The sequence below is a fragment of the Phalacrocorax carbo genome, chromosome 2 (genome assembly GCF_963921805.1).
Source record: "Phalacrocorax carbo chromosome 2, bPhaCar2.1, whole genome shotgun sequence".
In the NCBI taxonomy this organism is placed as follows: domain Eukaryota; kingdom Metazoa; phylum Chordata; class Aves; order Suliformes; family Phalacrocoracidae; genus Phalacrocorax; species Phalacrocorax carbo.
The window spans coordinates 11487399-11507917 of NC_087514.1; the positions used below are offsets into that span (position 1 = coordinate 11487399).

General features: G+C 48.2%; 1 long non-coding RNA gene across 3 annotated transcripts in view; it reads right to left on the reverse strand.

The window, feature by feature from the left end:
* The window catches only part of LOC135311848 (uncharacterized), a 159760-nt gene that overhangs the window by 50578 nt on the left and 88663 nt on the right, over nucleotides 1-20519 (reverse strand). For all 3 annotated transcript variants that reach the window (XR_010371377.1, XR_010371378.1, XR_010371379.1), the window contains one exon: nucleotides 5372-5743. This is a non-coding gene — a long non-coding RNA (uncharacterized LOC135311848). The remainder of the gene's footprint in view (nucleotides 1-5371; nucleotides 5744-20519) is intronic.

A 20519-nucleotide genomic window follows, 5' to 3' on the forward strand; every position in this document is an offset into this window, starting at 1 on the left:
GGCTGCGCTAGAGCAGGACCAAAACTGGGCACTGACAACATCCTGGCCATGCACCGTAATCACTTCAACCTTCCCCCTGTGAATGTGCAAGCCTAACCCAGAAAATGGTTTCTAGCAGGAGCACTGTGGGTTCCATATTGACTGTGCCCCGGGGGCTTCTAGGAAAAAATTACCTCAGCTGACAAATAAGGTTTGGGGTTTTCCTGCAAACTCAGTCTGGGAACTGAAAGCAAAGATGTGAGCTCTCCTCATCACCTCAAGCACTGCTACCTGCCATGTAATCTTGACATGCTTGAGATGCACACGCTATGGGTACACCGGTGCGTGCGGTGGGTATGCGGGGTACATGCCAGGATGCCATGGGTGCGTGGGTTGCACGCCATGGGTATAGGGGGTGCACGCCATGGGGATGCAGGATGCTTGCTATGTGGATGCAGGGTGCACGCTGCGAGTATATAAGGTGCACACCATGGGTATATGGGGTGCACACTGTGGGTACTCTGCGTGAGGCCAACTGAGCCATGGTCAGCTACAACAATTCAGAAGCCACAGCAAGACTCAGCGCCTGAGACAATGCTCAGACAGAGCACATGGTTGGCAGTTAGAGGGAAACCCCCCTCCTCTCTTTTAACAATCCAACATGATCCTGCAATAGGATGAAGAAGAGGCACCCGGCAGGACAAGCCAGGCTGACTCAGCTGTGAGAAACCTGGCTGTGCTGGCTGGTTGCCCCAGCTGGCCACCAGGCCTGAGCATTGCTCTTCCCCATGACCATCCGCAATCCCCCCCCCTGAGGTAACGACCCATTTCCACAGGATGGAACAGCCCTGCACCCAAAGCCAAACTGGTGATAAACAGATACATCAGCAGGAGCTAGGTAACGGGGTAAAACCTGACTGTGGTGTGATTTAGTGCAGACCTGGCCAAGGAGTGAAGCCCAAGGGCTGGCTGGTCATCCACCGTGCCAGAGACCTCCAGCCCAGTGTGACCTCAGGGCACCAGCATTTGGGCAGCAGTTGCTCAACTGGTGGCACAGGGCCAGGGGTTGATGGCTGGCCCGAGGTCACTGTGGTGAGGCTAGGGTGACTTAGTGCTTTTCGGGGAGGAAAATGGTGAAGAGAGAAAGTCTCAAGGAAGAGGGACCCAGCCCACATGTGACAGCACCCGGAGGTGCCTGGGACTCCCATGCTGTGAGCTATGATAGGTGCTGGGCCAGCAACAGAAAGCAGGAGGCAGAACACAGAAAAAACCTCAATATCAGTCTGTGGACGTGGTTTCAGGAGAAAGAGCAAGGCTGCATGTCCCCAGGGATGGTGCCACCCATGAGGAGGGTGGCACTGTCCTGCTCTCTGACCCCTGCTGCCCTGCCTGAGGGACCAGGCTCCCTAGGGGTGCTGCACCCATCAGCCCCAGCATTTCTTGCAGGTCAACAAAGAGCATGGCTGCTACAACTGGCAGAAGAGCCTCCCTGAGGAGTCACTCACGGTGCAGTCTTGGCCCACTGCCACACCACAGAGGGTTGTTATCTCCGGGCATCTCAGGGGGCACTGCAGCAAGTGGTGCCAGTGGTTTGGCTCTTCAAAACAAAGTGGTCCTCTCCAGGCAGCATTGCTCCAAGACCCACGCCATGCTCCCAAGAGCATGACAGGGCTGAGATGGCAAGGGTGCTCACAGTGGGACCTTCAGCCGCAATATACTCACCGTACCTGGCATGGCTGTCAACCTTACACCAACCTAAAGAATGTCTTTTGCTGGACACCTGGGACTTGACCTCCTGCTGTGCATTATGTGGCTGCCACAGGCAAGCTTGAAGATACTTGTAATGAAAGGGTGAGAGGCGTAACTTGCTATGGTCACAGGAAAACTGAGAAACTCACATGAGACGATTCAGCAGAAGAAACCCATGGTGCACATTCAGACAGTCTCTCTCAGTGGAAGAGGGCATTTTACCAGATTTATTCTGAGCTGAGAAGATGACCCTGCCCTGTCCAAAGGACAACACTGTAAGACAGTATTTACCTGGCGAAGACAGCCCCCTGCAAGGAGAAAATAGAGATGCCAATACAGAGCTGCCTTTTCAGGGAAACTCTTATGATGAATTTGACCACAGCTGGGTGGTCGGGTGGGTGGCTGGTCTTGCTTTCTGCCCCAGAAGGGCTCCTAGGGACAAACTTGCCTTCGTGGACAAAACCCAGCTAGAGAAAAGGACAGTCCACCAATAGGTCCCTCTGCTCTCCATCAAGGCCTTTGCTCGGATGCGCTGCAGAAGCCAAACGCCCCATGCTGTCAGTTCTGCACTGAAGAGGCAAAGAGAAGGCAAAGGGAAGATGCTGTGTGGGAAGAAACTATAAGGAAGAGGAGCTGTTTCTCCCCGGCTCTCTCCTATCTGTTAAACACCCAGAGAACACCTTGAATCATTGGCAGCTACCAGATAAACTCCAAAGCACGCAAGAAAGGGAAAGAGAGGAAAGAAAATAGCCTGTTCATTAAAGAGGCAGGAGGATGGGGAGACAAAGCTTTTTGCAAGCTGTGTAAGTCCAGAGAAAAGCTAGGGCTGCTGTCAGAAGGGGATGGTTACTCACACCACCTAATTTGAAGCAAAGTCTGCATGCGCAGTGGGAGAAGAGGGTTCCTGGCTCCTACTGGCTGCGAAGCCTGAAGTTATCAGCCATGCATACAAGGACCTTCCAAGCGAAGATGTGTTTGCACAGCTGTAGGCCCCTCCATTTTAGTTAAATGAACGGCCTCGCTTCCCCTCCTCAATCCCATGTCCTCCCAGGCACACTGACAATCCTCGGATCTGCAACAAAACCTTTACGCAAGTGCCTCTGACCTACAGACACAAATCCATTTACTGCCGGGCCAGGAGGCTGGACAAAGAGGAGCGGTGTCTCAGAGCTGGGTGCCAGGGCCACTCTCTGATTCAGCAAAGCCCTTGATAAGAAATGTCATCCTCCATTGAGTAATTTTAGCCTGAGAGATAAGAATCTCTATCAGGCTTAAACATATGGCTGGCTGCAGAGCACGCAGCAAAATGAGACGGGTAATTTATTTGCTTGTGCTAAGAGCACTCCCAGACTCAGAAAAGCTGATGCAATGAAATCGTAAGTGCCAAATTACACTCCATTCTTCTGTGGAGACCTGAAAGAGGCTCCTGCAACACACAGGGGGTTGTATGTCTCCGAGCATCAAGCCACGGAGGAGACAACAGTACAACACGACTAATGAAGATGGGGCTGCATGGGATTTTCTAAGGTCTGTCCCTCTTGTTAAATCCTACTTGTTACACAGAAACTTACACCCACAGGTATGACCGGTGCTTTGTATGAAGTGCCAGTAGATGCAGGGGAGGAAACAGAGGGGTTAAGTGACAGAACTACACGGGACCAAGGGCTGAACTCCAGTCTCCTGAGATAAGCCCTAGTCTTACAGCACAGTTTAAAATTCATGGCCTGCAGCACCATCAGTGCACTTGGTGCAGCAGTGCTGTCCTGCCAAGTCCAACTTAGCACCTCTGATTTAGGTGACCTGAGCTAATCCATATAAACATGACATTGCATGGCTTGGGCTGCTTGGAGAGTAATGAATTCCCTAACCTGAGCTGCGGCAAGAGCATCTGATCCATGGGGACAACTCAAGGACACTCCCAAAAAGCACTTAGCATGTTCAGCCGCTGGTTGCTGGGAGGATCTGCTGGGGAATTCTCACCCATAAAGAGCTTTCTTCCTTATATTCTTCTCTCCCTTGGTTATCATCAAGGGAAATACCAAACTAGATGGTCTTGCTCTGTACAGCCACTTCTACTCCCTCTCATCTTCATTGGCATGGCTGCTTCATTGGCATGTATGGATCACATACTTCCCCCCCATCACCTTTAAATGGGGGAATTTCACTCAGACTGAAGATTAACAACCCGATGTCCACTCTGAAACAGGAACTCATGCTTAACCTGCAAATATTTCAATTTGGTGCTTTCAAGTAACTGGACCAGACCCAGACTTTGAAAGTGTCCTTCCTCTCTCTGATTCAAACCTGCTGTAGAAATGTAGTAGCTACACATTTGGTCATAGAGAGACTCTTCATTGACGTGAAATCAATGTTGCTTCCTGGCCAGCATTATCTTCCCATCACCAGATCTACCCAAGTCATTGGCATTCTCACTGGAAATATCAGCAGTTACACCAACGACTGAATGAGTCACAGAGATTAAAAACTTCTCACTAATACTAAAAGACGGTCCTTCCAGCTCAGTACTGAGACATGGGGGTGAGGGGGAGTGGGGAAACTTCTGATCTGCAAAAAATGAGGGGATTTTAATCTCAAGGGAGTTCAATCCAGCCAAATTTCATCACTGCCGAATTTATTATGGAATCTTAACATGATGATACAGGTCTACATGCACACGCTGGCATGGCCTTCATGGCAACATCACGCACAGTAACCTCTGAGGAAGAGTCTGATGAATACTTTCCACCCTTACTACCACACATCCTTCATACAAACCAGCCGGACTGCACAAAGTGCAGCAGTGGAAAGCCACATGTCCCTCATGCCCACTGAGTTGTATCTCTAGAACAGACAAAGCCCAAGACACCCTCTGCCACCCTGGCTAGCCTTCTCCTCCAAGGAATGCTTCCAGCGCTCCTGAGCCCAGGGCACAACAAGTGAGGAGCCCCACAGGTTGATGAGGAAAAACATTTGCAGCAGGAGGGAAGCTAAAAAATAAGTCAAGCTTCAACTTTCTTTTCTGCAATCAATGTTTTTCAATTCTCCAAAGGTGGTAAATTGAAACCAGGTAACTTTGCTCTATTTTTTCCAGTTCCTGCTTTCCTCCTGTTGTGGTTTTGGATGAGGCAATGCGATAAGCTCATTTATTTCAGCTCTCTTTGAATCTCATCAGTTTGAAAAATACATCACTGCCATACTCTGGAGCCTGAGCCACAAACAGTGCAGATGAGTGTGAGGGACTTGTCATCCTCACTTCCAAAAATAAAGCAGCAAGTTCCTTTGGCATAAAGTAAAGGCACAAAGCTTCCTCTGGAAGAGATATATTTAATGTGTGTGTGTAAGCAGAGATGCTTGAAAAATTAAGTCTTAGATACACAGACAAGTCAGATTGTAGAGATTTGCCGATCATTTTTATATGAAGCCTGCACAGGTGTCTGCTGGCCTCTGCGATGGGCTCTGCAGGCAGGCACAGGTGACATAGGACACAGGAAGTAGGGAAAGGAACAGGAGGGAGGTTGTGGGCAGTAGGAGAAACTATTCAATCAAAAACCAACGCCTGGACTCATCCCACCTCTTGTCTGACAGATATTCCAGTGAGGTGGGAAGAAGGGAAAATGTTTGGTGGGTTTGGGGTGCTTTTTACCTTGTTATGAAGCTTCAGTCCCACTCTGGAGGTCAGGAAGCTGGCTTGTAGTATCACCTCTCCTCCTTCCTCCTACGTCTTCCCTTGTGTCCCCTCCTCCCAGGCAAAATCCATCTCTAAAACATGGGCTATACTCCAGGCTTTTCTCATTTTGAAGGCTCCCAACAGCAACACAGCAACAATTTTGTTTACTTGTGCGAAGCAGCCAACTCCCTTCTTTCCGCTTGTATGATACTGGAGATAGGAACTTAATCCCACCCATCCCCACAGTCTGGGAAGGGTAGCCTGGAGAGTTCAGAAAGTCTTCTGAAATACGATAATCCAAGCCCAATCACAGCTCATCAAGCTTCATCATGCAAACAGCGGATGCACCTATAAAGAGAATACAATTTCAATATCTGGATCGGGACAGACTGACAAATTTCAGGCTTTCTACACGATTTCTATTAGTATTAAAAGAGATTAGATGTTTACCCCTACAGGAGAATAATGTCTGATTCACCCTTAAAGGGATACCCTGACCTTGCAGTACTGACGGAAGAACACCTTGTTCTTGCCTGCACATTCAGCCACCAGAAGGTACTACTCAAACAGAGATGAATAAGGGATATCAAAGAAAGCTGAAAAAAAAACCTGATTCTATCATCCTTGGAGGGTTTCAAGATCTTGATTTTTTTTTTCCCCATTCTACATGAGTGCAAAAAAAAATATAAAAACCTTGAAATTTTGAAGGTTGCTAAATTCAAACTCATTTTGATTCGAAGCACTTTGTTTCAACAGTTGAAAATTTTCCCTTTGGCATCCTAAACTTTTACACTTTTCATTGTAACTTGCATTAGAAACACAGAGTCATTTCAAATACAAACCAACATACAAACACGGTAGGAAAGTTGACAGATACTGTCAGCAGCCAACCCTCTCCAAAATTTTGCTGCACTTTTCCCAAAAAGGAGGACTTATTGAAGCCGATTCAACTTCAGCATGGTAGCATATTAGTCAGCTCAAATGCCGACAAAGGGAACGTTGAGCTCCTTTAATCAAATTAAATTGATTTTAATATACAATGCAATACAGTTAGTTTTACATGCAAATTATATCCTAAAACAATTTCAGTGCTCAACTACAGATTCATATAGACTAGCAAAACTACTACATTGTATGTTGTATGTTGTTTAATACCAGTGCAGACATTGCACCACCGGGTATAAAATACTGGTCCAATAAGGAAGTAGAAAAGACTCCAAAAAACAAATCTAGATTAAATTCTAAGTTTTGTCAAAAATAGGTTTTTTTTGTGTACAGACAGCAAGAGAAACACAGGATCTAGGTACTTTATTGGGAACTAAAGGTTTTCAGAATGTCCAAGAGGCCTTCCTGTGAACACTGGCCAGGCACAAGCCGTCCAACGTAATGGTCCTGAGAAAGGAATAATAAGCCTTCATCTGCTTCCAGAGGACGTTTGAAAGAGATGGAGAATCAACACAGTGGAGAGGGCTACAAGGCTTATTTAGATGGCAAGACATGCAGAAGGAACCATCAGCCCCATCTCACCAGGAATGAACTGCAAACAAACTCCAGTCCAGCAACGAAGGAGGACTGCCAGGGCAGGAGACACAGAAACTAGTTCAGGTTTAGGAAGTAGCTGGGAATAACTTGTAATTTAGCCTCATAAAAGAACAGATCCCTTCTATCAATGGATGTTTGTTCTTACCCAGATTTAATGTTATTAGTTATGGAGACCCACCATGAAATGACAGGCTGGCAGGAGAAGCAGGAGGGCTGGTCCATACTGCTGAAGGAATTCCTCCCTTGGCTGCAGAATGTGGCACAGGAGGCATAAAGCCACCAAAGCTCAAACACACTTTCCCTGGGGAAGTTGGCAGGTGAGGGTCAGGGAAGCTAAGGGAGATAGATCACCTCATAGCCAAAGGAAACAAGGTCGTAACTGCTGTGGTAGAAGCAAATGGCTTTGGCACTCCCTGGGAGCACCGGAAGGACAGCTAGGAAGACAGGAATTGGAAACAGGGCCCTAAGCCCTGTGGCAATACCAACCACAACTCCATAGAGATGTGTCTGTGACCACCTCTTGCTGCTTTCTGTATTTACATGTCAACCGTTTACATGCCACACTGTCTCTCTTGCTCCAAGATCTGCTGTGCTGTTTTGGGGGCCTGGCTCTCTAAAGGCCCCACACACACACATACCAAGTCTCTGCAGGCTCCTCTTGGGCTGTACAACGCTATTCATCACATCCATCTCCATCCTGTGAATCACTGGGCCAGGCCTGCTCCCTACCGTGTAACCAAATGCACCTCATGACCCATCCTTGGCCAGGTCATGATGCTGTGTCATGCATTAGAGAGGAAGAAACATGAACGGGATGAGATCTAAGCCTTTGGGCCATCCATCTCACACGCACCTACCACATCAACGTCTCCTCCCCACTGAAGTGCTTTCCACGACCCAACCACACGCTTCCACCTTCTTCCCCCACTTTAACCTGCACAACCTCCGACGTCCCCTCACCATCCCTGGAAAGAGGTGACACACTAGCCCTAATTTTGAGTGATAATCGAGGTTCTTTTTTTTATTCAAAGACACTGTGGCTGCCGAGTACCTTTCAAAACCAGGTATCTACATCAGTGCTTTCCAATGAGCACCAGTCTGCTCTGAAGACATGCGCTCTGGGACGTTGAAAATTAGCCACCAGCAGGAGTCATTGAGGAAGAGGGAGAAAGAGCAGTGTGGCATGAGGAGCTCCAGCGCACACTAGGGCCTGGTACGTATCAGAAGGGCTGTGGCCATAAATCAAGGGTTTGCAATGTGCAGTCTATAAAGAGACTGCATAGCTCAGGGCATCTGGAATTACGGAGTGTTGTCCTCAGGCTGCCAGCGATATTCCCCTGGGTAGGGCATGACGCTGACACAGTGACATTAAAAGCACAGCTTCCAGTAGCATCATGGCTGCCCAAAGCCCTGGCACGAGGCAGCCGAGCTGTCCCAAAGCTGACCCTCCCTGGGAGGAACACTGCATGCTGACAATCCTGGCAGAGGGATTAGCAAGGCAGTGTTGAAGTGCTAAACACAGATACAACCAGGGAGCGAAACAGCTTCCTATGAATAAGGGGGCAGGCAGGAATATCTTTTCACACATCGGTCGCTGCACAAGTGGAGCTTACCCTGTTCTCAGCTTAAGTCAATGTTCAGACAGACAAATGCCTTGCCCACATGGCTGAGCCACAACAGCACAGGTACACAGTGACCTGTAACCAGGCAAACCTGGGGTGCAGTGCTCACAACAATTACATGCAAGACTACCTCCAAATACACTAGCCGAATGGTAAAAGCAAGAATAATTTGTGTTACGGTCTGGATTGCCTTCCTCTCCCACACCTCCTTGGCAGCTGGTTGTCCCTGCTTCTGCTGCTGCCTAAATTTCCCCCTCCTCCATTTCTGCATTACCAATAAATTAGCATCACACACAGCAGCAGGCAGTAAAATGTATGAGCAGGGCTGCTGAAGGCACTGACTTCAACAGGGGCTTAAGCAGATGTACTAAGGAAACATCTGGATGTTATTACCAAAAGGCTTTCTAGGTTCCCCATCAGATCAACACCTCTGTTTCCTCTGAGTCATTAGACGCAAGAAACAACATAAAACTGATAATAAAAGGTGCCCAAATTGGAAATACAGTCAGCCCTCTGTGTCTAACATCTAGAAATACACGAGCACTGACCCAAAACCTCAGTGAGGGCAGCCAACCCATGACTCCCAAGCAAGGAGCTTGGTGCTACGCTCCATAGCCAGCAACAACAGGTTTGGCTGGCACAGGGCTTGCACGTTAACCATCTTCACCATTAATCTGCATGGGAGAAAGCGATCTGTCAAGAGCTGAAGAGGTCAAAAAAAGTTGCAGGACTCTGGAGCCCAGTGACACGCAGTCTGTCCTCTCCCACCATGCACTGGAGATACATCTCAGTGTTATTTCCCTCTTGCGAACCACTTTCCTTCCCCCAGCTCTGTAAAATACATTCCTAGCAGCTCTCAGCTATATACAGATTTTTGACATGTGGCTGGTACAGTGAGAAAGGTTGGACTAAAACTCCTTTCAGAATACAAACCAAGAAAAAAATACATCAAAAAGACTAATGAGATGCTTGGCGTACTAAAGAAACGGCTACATGGAAACTTTTCAAACATACGAGACCTACAGGACTGGCTGAGTTCAGAGGTGTAATTAGCCCAATGTGAGATCCCAAGGCAGGCCCACAATGCTTGGATACGCAAACGAGGGATGTCACGTACCAGCCGAGAGGCCCTGTTATCTTTGGGCCTTGGGTTGGCACAGTCAATGGGAGTGCAAGCTTTAATACTTGTACCCACTCTTCAAGAATAATGCTGGAAAAACTGGAGAGAGTTCAGAGGACAGCCGCAAGAACAAAACCAGGCTTGTACCAAGGAGCTCAAGGAAGTCAATCAAAGAGAAAGTTAAAAGGTACCTCGCAGCCTGTAAGTACCTGTCAGGAAGAGTGCTCTTCAGTCTACCAGACAAAGGCATAACAAGGCCAAAGGTTGAAAGTTGAAGCTCAACAGAAAACAAACCAGAAACAAAGGTACCGTTTTTCAACACTGCAGATAATTAACACAGGGAAAAGTCCTCCAACTGGCATGGCCAACGATCCAGCACTGGCCATTTTTAAAGTAAGATGGGATTCCACCTTGCCTCTCTTGCTTCCCCCAAAACGGACATTTGGGTCCATGCACAACTGCTGAACCCAGAGTGGAAACTAATTCAAGGAATCTCTGTTATACACCATGTTGGACTAAACAAGCACCATGACCTTAAAACCTAGAAATCAATGAGGAACAAAGAACAAGAGGCCCAATTATCCGTGGTTGGGCCCCTCCAGCCCCAGAGATCCCTGCCCCATCTGCAGGTTCTCTGCATCCCATCACTACAAGGACATGGATTTTACCAAAGAGCAGCAAAAGTGCCAGACCCCCCCCACAAGCAGCAATGCGAAGATGCTGTTAAACCACAAAACTCACACAAATTTTTTTTTTCCAGCTAAGGAACTGGGAAAAAATCACAACCAGACAAAAGCAAGCCAAAAAATTACACCGACGGGGCAGAAACAAAGCACGATATAAGAAAAAAGTTTTTTACAATGAGAACAATCATTCACTGGAACAACCTCCCCAGAGATGCGGTGGAGTCCCCATCACCAAAGTGTTTCAGGATACAACTGGACAAGGTGCTAGATAATCTCATCTGGGCTCTATTTCCCATGAAAGGTTGGACCAAATGATCTTTCAAGGTCCCTTCCAACCTGGGCTGGTCTGTGACTCAATGAAAGGCACACAAAACTTTCCTGATTTTTTTTTTAACTCCAAGAGAGGAAGACTTAGATTCTCTTTCATAGTCAGAAGGATTTCTTCTCCAGTGGTTTTCCAGCACACCTATTTCCTTCCCCTCCCCAGGAGCTGAGGAGATGGGACAATTGCGGCTCTCCAGCACTAGCCATCGTTTGGAGGGATGTCCCTTCAGTTAGCTTCTGGCAGTACTTGCCACAGTCATTTGGCAGCCAGATTTACCAGTTGATGTGGAAATGGAATGGAAATTTAGAAAGCAATCACTTTCCCCAGATGCTTACACCAGAAATTCCTGTCATGGAACATGGTCCTCCCATCCCAGGCAGCGGGAACAAGCCAGGGACGCCTCTGCAAGTGTCATGCCACTGTGGGCAAGAGGACAGTCATCTACCAGAGCAGGGTGACTTTCTAAGCTTGTTAAAGCAGCAGTTAAAACCAGTGGAGACCAGCTGTGTTTTGACACCATTCCTTAATTCCTGCTTTTGAGATTTCACCAGTTATTGGTAGTTTTTCTGGACAAGTTACCTGAGAGCTGCCGGGCTTCTCCACTTTGGACGTAGCTAATCCGTTTTCCCAGACACGGTTGTGTTTTAGCGCAGAGCTGTGACGCCTGCAGACTGGCACTGCAACCTAATGTATGACACACTGGACCAGGAGCCTTTTTCTCTCTTTCCTTGTGGTCTGGCTTATGGCAGTAGCGATTCAATTAGCTTGTGCCTCAGTGCCCCATCTGCTAATGGTTTGCTCTCTCACGCAGCGGCCACAGCGATAAATATCAAATCATGCCTCTGGGCTAGAGACGATGTTCAGGAGGATCATATAGAAGAGCACAGGCAAAACGGCAGACTGCCCATCGCTCCAGCACTGGTTAGCACAACCACATCTTCTCAGTAAATCTGTGGCTCCCTGAAATTCAAGAGATGGAAAGGGGAGATTTGAGGATCCCAAACTGGCATCTCTGATGCCCCTAAATCAGGGGTCAGCACAGCGACTCGAAGGAGCAGTGCCAGCGATGACTGCGATATGAGTCAGAGCTGGGTGCATTTGTAAAAGCAGCTGTTAAAGAAAACCCATTAATTTCTGCTGATCCATGTTCCTCCAAGCTAGTTTTACATTACATTAATACAGGTGTTTCAAAGTCACTCTGCTCAAATGCTGTGAAGCCCACAGGATTACAGAACTGTTTTCCGGCATCTGGCATTAGAAAGGCTCTAAATATTTTAATAACGAGATTTACTTCTGACCACACTTGGTCTTAATGGCTTAGGAAGAGGGTGGGGAAGAAAAGGTGGAAGTGGGACGGCTAATTAACCTAAACTGGGAATGGAGGCCTGCCAAAACTGTCTCCAACAGCAGCAGTAATGACACGTTGTCATCATCATCATCATCATCATCAAAAGGCAAACCACCACAATCCCCGTCAATGTTATGATAAGGCTGGCGGGAGGCCAGTTTGGGATCTGAATGATGCAGACGATCACGTTGACCTGGTTCCCCCATGCCCATTTTGGAGGAGGAAAAGAACCTACTCTCCCCTGAAGAGAGGACACAGCTCTACTTAAAAAGTTGTTCACACGATGCATAGCACATAGAGCTCCACCAGCTCTGCTTGGCAGAGAGGGCGATGTTGTCTTGGGTTTCTTTCTTTCTTTCTTTCTTTCTTTCAACATGAACCTCACCAAATAACACCATGCAACTGCATCCAGACCTGCACTGTCTCTCAAGACACCCAGTCTCTCAGGATTTGGTGCACTTCTCAAAAGCTGTTGCTTCTGAAGTCATATGAAAATATTCTTTCCTTCTAAACAGGGGAGAGACTTTCTAGATTTTATAGATTGGGAAGTGTTTATAAATCACAAAAAAATATTTAAGAGTCACAGGTATGTAAAAGTAATCTTAAATATCTAGCTTTATGTACATATGCATATATGCATATTATGCATACACACACACACACTTTTTAAATCTGTTGTCTTTTTATACCTTGCTGATGATTTTGCTTTGCTTCTATTATTGTCACACCTTAATTTCTCTGTACACACAGGCTGAATGAGCATAAGGAAGTCCATGCTCGTGGACTAAAGGCACTTGAGCTAAAGGAACAAAGATCCCAACTCTGAGGTTCTAAAAACCCTATTGATATTAATCATATTTAGGCTTCCATGTTACTTTTGTGCTTCGCAACTCCAGGATTTTCACATCTGCCGGGTTCCTCTAAGCCTCAAAAGCATGTCCCAGGATGTGGTCCCTCACTGCATCCTCCATTAGAGAGCTGAAAAGCCCTAAGGATGCAAATGCCGTGCTCCAGCCCTTCCTGCAAACAGAAAGCAAATTCCAGCTCCTGGCTGGTTTGTATGAAGTTTTCATCACAATCGTGTTGGTTCGTGGCTGTGCATTTGCAATACTTTTCCTCACCACTGTCTCTTCTTCCTTCAGAGCCCCACTGTGACAGCAACAGGATTAAGAGGGTGAACTAAGCTGTGGCACAAAAACCAAGGAGTTGCTATCGTTCCCTAAGAAACCTGGAGGCTGCAGTCAAAACCCAGCCTCCTCCAGCCCCGGGCTTGCAAGTGGTAGCTGGAAAATATGGGGGGAACTAGGGATAGGGATGAACTTTTGGGGCTGCAAAGCATGGGAATCATTTCCTAAGACTTTAAGGGCCATTGGGTCACACAGGCTGAACCTTGCGTAAGGGAGGTCACAAGTTTCATTCATTTACCTTTGATTTCAGCTGTATTGCTAGTGTTTGCCTAAGCCCCACCTTCCAGGGAGGCATGCAGGCTCCATGCTAAGATCTCAAGATATGGAGATCGTAAGTCACCTTTTTGATGACTGGCTCGAATACTTAAAAGCCTTTGGTATTTAAAAAAGGCACTTTAACTCTGATTTATTTGCATTGCATTTGCAGCTAGGGGTGCCTGTGATATAGCTGCTGGCTGTGGGAGGTGCTTTGCCTGGTGATTTCCTCAGCTGCTCACAAAATCCATCTCCAGGAGAAACTCTGGGGCCCCTCAGCTCTCTTCCTCTGCAGACAGCCTGTCTTCTGCCCCCACCCTTTTTTATTTTTTTCTAATTGCCAAAGGAGAAGAGGAGCTTTCAAAGGATTTAGCACAAGTGCCTGGCAGGGAATCATTGCTGCAGGTGGCTGGGGGTGACACCGCAGTAAGAAGGAAAAGGGGGGAATGGAAAGCCAAGGCAGAGCAAACACTTTCATCCCCAATGTTTCCATACCAAGATGAATACACACATTTCTCCACACCCACTTTTCTTCCTGTTTCCCAACCGTCTCCTGCTCTCTACCAGCTCTTCCATATATGCACACATATAAGGATACTCACATGTAAGGATGCCCTTCCCCAAACATCCTCCCCGGATGCCTCATGACCACAAAATCCTGTGACCCCATGCCATTCTCCTACAGCCTCTCATTAATAATAATTATTGCCCAAGTTACTAAACCTTCTCCTTAGTGCTCACATCTCAAAGGGCAATTCTAACCTGTCTGGGTAAGCAGCGCTCGCCACTGAGCAGGGAAACCTGGGCTAAAGAAGATGCTTGTGGTCACACCGAATACTTCTGATAGAAACAGGGATCTCATTCCAGTATCCAGAGCCACATCTGCACAGTGAGCTCCTCCTGCAAGCCCAGCTGCTGCCTGCAGCATCTTCATCCCATGTGCAGGAGCACAAGTTTCGAGAGCTTCAGCACTTCCACAGAAAACACTCTCTGGTATTCAAAAAGTTTATTTTAAAAATGTTTTGGTTTATCTCAAAGCACAGACTCATTTCCAATTTATGTCAGCAAAATAAAAACCGAAACACAAAACAAACAAAGAAAAAAGACACCACCACCCCCCAACTTGGAAGCCTAAAAATAGACCTGCATATCACAAATAGTGAACTGTCAGGTAAAGGCTGCGGATTGAAGGTTCAGATGAATAATGTGTTTGCTTTTCCTGCTTCAATACTTTCCTGCTGTTATCACTGTACAAATAAGTCAGCACACGCTAATTACTCTGATGGCAATTTCCTGGGATCTTGTACTTAAGCATCAGGCCAAATTTATCCCAAGCATCACGGGCTAGTCCTCCCCACGCACTCCCAAACAAATAAACAGCCCAGTTGCCAAATCACCCCATCCTTTCCTTCCTTGCCACAGACCCAGCGCTGCCAGCGTGGTCCCATTCCTGACTCCAACACCGGCTGCAGGATCTGCCCTGAGCAACACGCCATTCCCGACAAGCCTGGCAAAAGCTGAGATGCTGACATAGATGGGTCTGGCAGAGCCTGAACTTGGCCTTATCTCATTTGAGGTCTTCAGTGTATGTACACATTGGGGATCCCAAGCAGTATTCATGCAGTAAAAAGAGCTTAATCCTGGGAGCTGAGGGTACCAGTGCCTTTTCTGCAAGGCACATGCGTTATGAGAAAAGGATGAGAAGGGAAACTTCTGTGAAGTGTTTTTATAAGGAACCCAACCAACTAGTCTCAAGCCCCTTTTAGCCCAAAACCATCCCACAAGGCTCACAGAGTTTATATTCATGGCTGAACTACATCAAAGAACTGCCTAAACAATGCCTGTGGTTTCTGCTGGGTTTTTTTTCCCCTACTTGGTATTTATACAGCCATGGATTTGCACTGTAATTCGGTCAAATGCATTAGAGCAAAGACGAACGGATGAGAGAGGAGAGGAAAAAAGTGCTGTTACCTGTGTTACATCCCAAACAGCACTGAATTTCTGTATAAACCTCTGGTGCAACCCCAACCCAGATGCAGTCTTTTGCTGAACAGGCAATACAAACCCAGCATCCTCCTTTGTGGGTTTTTTCAGCCTTTCAGTGTCTTTTTTGGGGATGGTTGGCTTGCTCTGGATTTATTGCATTATCATTCCTTTTTGCTTTCACTGCACGGCAAAGGGTAAAGCGACCTTTCATATCCTTCCTGGATGCAACTCCATGCGTAAAAAGAAAGCTTCCAGCCCAGTGAAAACAACTTGAAAGAAGGGCAGTGACCCAGCCACAGGCTTAAGTTTCGGGTCACAACACCCCTGCTCAAAACCATCCGTCTTCCTCTGGCCACAAGTTTGCAGCGAGCCACCTCCCATTAGTGCGATTTGTCTCCAGGATTTATAGGAAAACACCTTTTTGGGACCTAACTGGTGTTAGCATCCTCTCTTGCACCAGGGGTAAGATCTGTGAGCCAGCGAGGGACACAGCAAGTATGCACTAATGCAGCATCCCCTTGCATCCAGCAATAAGTGCTAAAAACACGAGCCATTAGGAAAAAATAAAATAACAAAAAACCCCAAACCTTCAATAGTGAGCTTTGGTTTCATTTACTCTCAACTTCTGCAAGGGAAACTTCTCAAGGAAATGGGTGATTATAACCCCTGTCAACCTGGACACATGCGCACCACATTGCACAGCAAAATCAAAGCCAGTTGGCTAGCACAGGAGCATCACGCTGCTCTGTTAAAAGCCCTGGATCAAAGAAAAGAGAAGGTTTGGTGTTACCACACACTGCGCCAGGGGAAATGGTGCATCTCAGAAATGCCACGTGCTGGAAGCAGGCTGCAGAGGAGAAGGACGTGCCTCCTCTCTCCTTTTCCAAAAGGGGCTCCCTCAGGCTGGTTAGAAACAATCACCTGCTGGACCACAGTATTTGAAACCATAGAATCATAGAATGATTTGGGTTTGGGTTTGGAAGGGACCTTTAAAGGTCATCTAGTCCAACCCTCCTGCAATGAGCAGGGACATCAGTGACTCCATCTCCACGCTGCAGCAAGCATGCTGGCAAGCAACCCACTGCTGAGAAAACAGCCAGCAAGATGTTAAAAACCCAGCTCCACACAAGCTGTACAGAAACATGGCTGCTGGGAGGGGGATCTTGGCTCATATGGGGCAAGAAGGACAAAAAAGGCCAGTGTGGGCATCCAGCATCGAGCCCGGCACTCGGAGCAGCTCCTCCCAACCTCACACCTACCAGGGGGTGGTCTTGCTCTGGACTGATGGTGGTAGAGAGTTTCAGGATGGGATGCAAATACGGAAAAAGATGAGGATGTGAAAAGAAATACCAAAAACTCTCCCAACCTCCAGCTTTGTGCTGTTAACTCTAAAAGCAAGAGTGTAAAGGAACAAACTGTGTGTGCAGGTACTTGGGTGTGGAAACTTTCCCATTTATCATCATTTAGCAACCGCCCCAGGGAGCGGGGCAGAGCGGAGAGGCAGAAAGCCCAAGGAGGTTCCTGGTTTAGCTGCAACTCCCAAGGTTTCGATGTGATTACGCCTATGACTCTCCCCCACAAGCTTTTTGGCAACACAACCAACCCATGATATTGTTTCCATTTGTTCCTCCCTCTCAGCCGTGCCAGCACACGCCGGTTTGCCATGAAAGACCACAAACTGGATTGGGGAACTGAATCCATAGAATAACAACCTGAGGGAGAGAAAAAATATAGTCATGTTGGCCGGATGGGCTCCCTGTTGTGAGGCGGTTCAGCGACATCCTTTGCTGTCGGCAGCCTGAAATGGTTTTGGGTACATCAGTGCAGAAGGATGCCTGGGTTTCACAGTAATGCTGCTCGGCTGCTGAAGGGATGAGCCACCAAACATTGCCACAGGCTTTTAACATGGCCACAGGCTTTTATTTGTAGTGACTAGCCATATTTATGTATACTCTCCAAAAACCGGACTGAATTTGGCTAAGTGGTCCCATTTCTCAGCTGACTGGCTTACCATACAATCCCGCAGCACTGGAGGAACCAGCTAGAAATATCAGCTGCAAACCCAAGGCAAGCTATTTCTGACTAGGTGCTAAAGAGTAAAACCCACGGTTGAAGCTTGGTACAAACTGGGGACAACGCAGGCACGAGCTAAAACACCATCAAAGGACACAACAGCTTCACCAGTTTCCCTGACCAACAAGCAGTAGAGGAGTAACAAGATGCGGATCCCTTCAAGTGCAGTTATCTTGTACAGCCTTGTATATATATATTCATGTGGGGCAGACACGCGTATTTATTTTATTACTTGCTAAAAGAATTCATGCTATGTCTCAAAAAATGCAAAGATGCCCTTTGGTGCCCAGAAAGGCGTGTCCTGTGGGAAAATGCAAAAAACCCCTTGTGCTTTGCCTCTGCAGCCAGCTTTGAGACTGATGCAACCCACTATCAAAGAGCAGGCACAGGCAGGGTCTGCACTAATTAGCAATGGCCTTTAAAAAGGCCCTGAGCCACCCATTTTCAGAGGAATTCCTAACTGAGCAGCGTGAGTGCTCAGACCTCCCCTCCATGCACACAACCATCCCTTTGCTGCCCACACCACCCGTGCTGGGTCAGCCTCTGTCCTCCACGCCCACAGCTCCTGCCACTCTGTGCCGAGGCCGGGGGATGCCCTGCACCCCACTTGCCCCTCTGGGTTAGCCAGGCTGGGGGTTGCCCTCACAGAATCATAGAATGGTTTGGGCTGGAAGGGACCTTTAGAGGTCATCTAGTCCAACCCCCCTGCAGTGAGCAGGGACATCTTCAACTAGAGCAGGTTGTTCAGAGACCCGTCCAACCTGACCTTGAATGTTTCCAGGGATGGGGCATCTACCACCAATCTGGGCAACCTGTTTCTCCTCCTCCTCGAAGGAGACAAGTGAGCAATGCACACACCCTACCTCTTAAAAGCACCCGAGCCACTCCGATTGCTGCACTTTGATGGACCTGAAGTATGAGTGACAATGACACAAGTCAGTGGGAAGATGTGAGGACAGGACCATGGCTTTTCACCCAGTAACCCCAGTAATGCTGGGCACTGTCAAGCTAGGAACCATTCCCCGGTGGCTTCTGAAGCCTGGCTCTCTCCACTTGGTTTGGAGTGGGCAGAACAACTCAATCCTTGGCTCTGGCACTCATCGCCACACCTCTATTTCTATCAAAGTACCCAGTTTGGGTTTTTGAGCTACCCCAGGGCCACAAGCTCTGGGAGAACCCTGGAGGACAGCAGCACCAGAACTGGGGGCCATGACTTCTGCCCAGGAGATATCTTTCACCACCACAAAATGCATGGGGAAACTTGGGACAAGGGGTGAGACCTCCACCCCAAACCACAGAGCGGCTCCGATGGGGCACCCACCCAGAGGTCCAGCAGAAGAGCCTGTAGTGCGCAGGAAGGGCTTGGCTATCCAGGGCATGGCCACCATGCCAACGTTAATCACCGCTCCGCGCCATCCAGGGCTGCCAGCCAGGGCGAGCACCGGTGAGAACAAGCCCTGGGGAAGAAACCCAGCTCTGTGTCCTGGCTTTGCAGCCCGGCTGCTACACAGCGAAACAAAACGAGAGGCACAGCTCACCCTCCCCGAAGCACACGCCCTTCCTAATGAGAGTCGACCCAGGAGCTATGCGGGAGTCGCGCCCATTCTCAGGCAGGCTTCAACGCCACCGAGAGCCAACGCTGGAGCCAGGCAGCCTCCAAGAAAAGAGACACAGTTGGAAATTTTGCTTTGATGCTGGCTCGCCAGCCAGCTCCGGCACCGGGGAGGAGGAGGAAGGACTGCCGGCGCTCGCCCCGCTCCCCTGCATGTGCGTACACGCGGGGCTGAGCTCAGCCGGAGATCCCAGGAGAGGGATGCAACAACCGCTGAGCAAGTGCAGAGTCATCAGCTGTGCCCTGCCTGACCAGGCACAGCCCAAGCCCCCGAACGGCAGCCGAGCACCTGCCGCCAGACAAGAAAGCCTGCGGAGGAGGGCTGGCGTGGCAAGGAGGCTGTGAAAGGATCGCCTTGTACCACCGTGCATCACCCTAGGATGTCGGTAGGAAAAACTCCATTATCTGCAGCTAAATATGGGCAGAGCACTGTGCCAGGACCTCTTCTCACCCTAAAGAGGTTGTGTTCCAGGAGACATGCATGTTTTTTATCAGCCCTGTTGCTGCTGTTAGCACAGTAATGATGTCAAGCATCACCCAGCAGCAACAGCAAGGTTCAGGGCCTTGCAGTTACCACACTCTTGATCTAGCTCTAGAAAATCAACAGCAGAAATGGGATCAGAAGAAATACAAAGGTGATATGATGAAAAAAATTTCCCAATTAAAATTCCAGACACTTGCATCCTTTCCCTTCCCCCACCCCCTCCTGCATCTCTTTTAATTTGCTTCCATAGATCTCAAAGCATTTAAAAGACTACTTAAATGCTGTTAGCATTGTCATCCCAGTGGAGAAACTGCAATTCGGAAAGGTTGAGCAACCCATCCAACATTGCCCAACAACCTGCTGGGAGAGGAGAAGGCAGGACTGGTTTAGCACAAGTCCGTCCATCCCACCGCGCTGCCTTGCCGCAGGGTACGAGTTACGGGCAGGCGAGCCGGGGCAGTTACGTGGCACTGCCATATTTCCCAGGGTGGGGCGTGCCCCATCATCACACAGGGTGGAAAGCAGTGGCCACCATCCTTGCTAAGAGGATAGTCCAAAATACATGACTTGTTTCTTTTCTTCTCCTCCCCTCCCAGCCCCCCCAAAAGGAATTCGTTTTTTTTAAAGCTTAAGAGTGCTGACTTTGTAGAGAGAACAAGAGCTGGCAGAGGAGGTGGCAGGTGTGCCTCAGTTTCCCCATCCATGAAATAAGATTGATGCCTGCAGGCCTTTGCAAGCAAAACAAACACCAAAAAGGGCTGAGGATTTCTGTTCTGTTACCACTGTCCAGTCCCAAACCCTCCATGTCCAAGGTCCAGGTTAAACAACAATGCGCCAGGGTGACTGGGAGAGGGCATTTCAGAGAAATAGGAGACACATGGTGT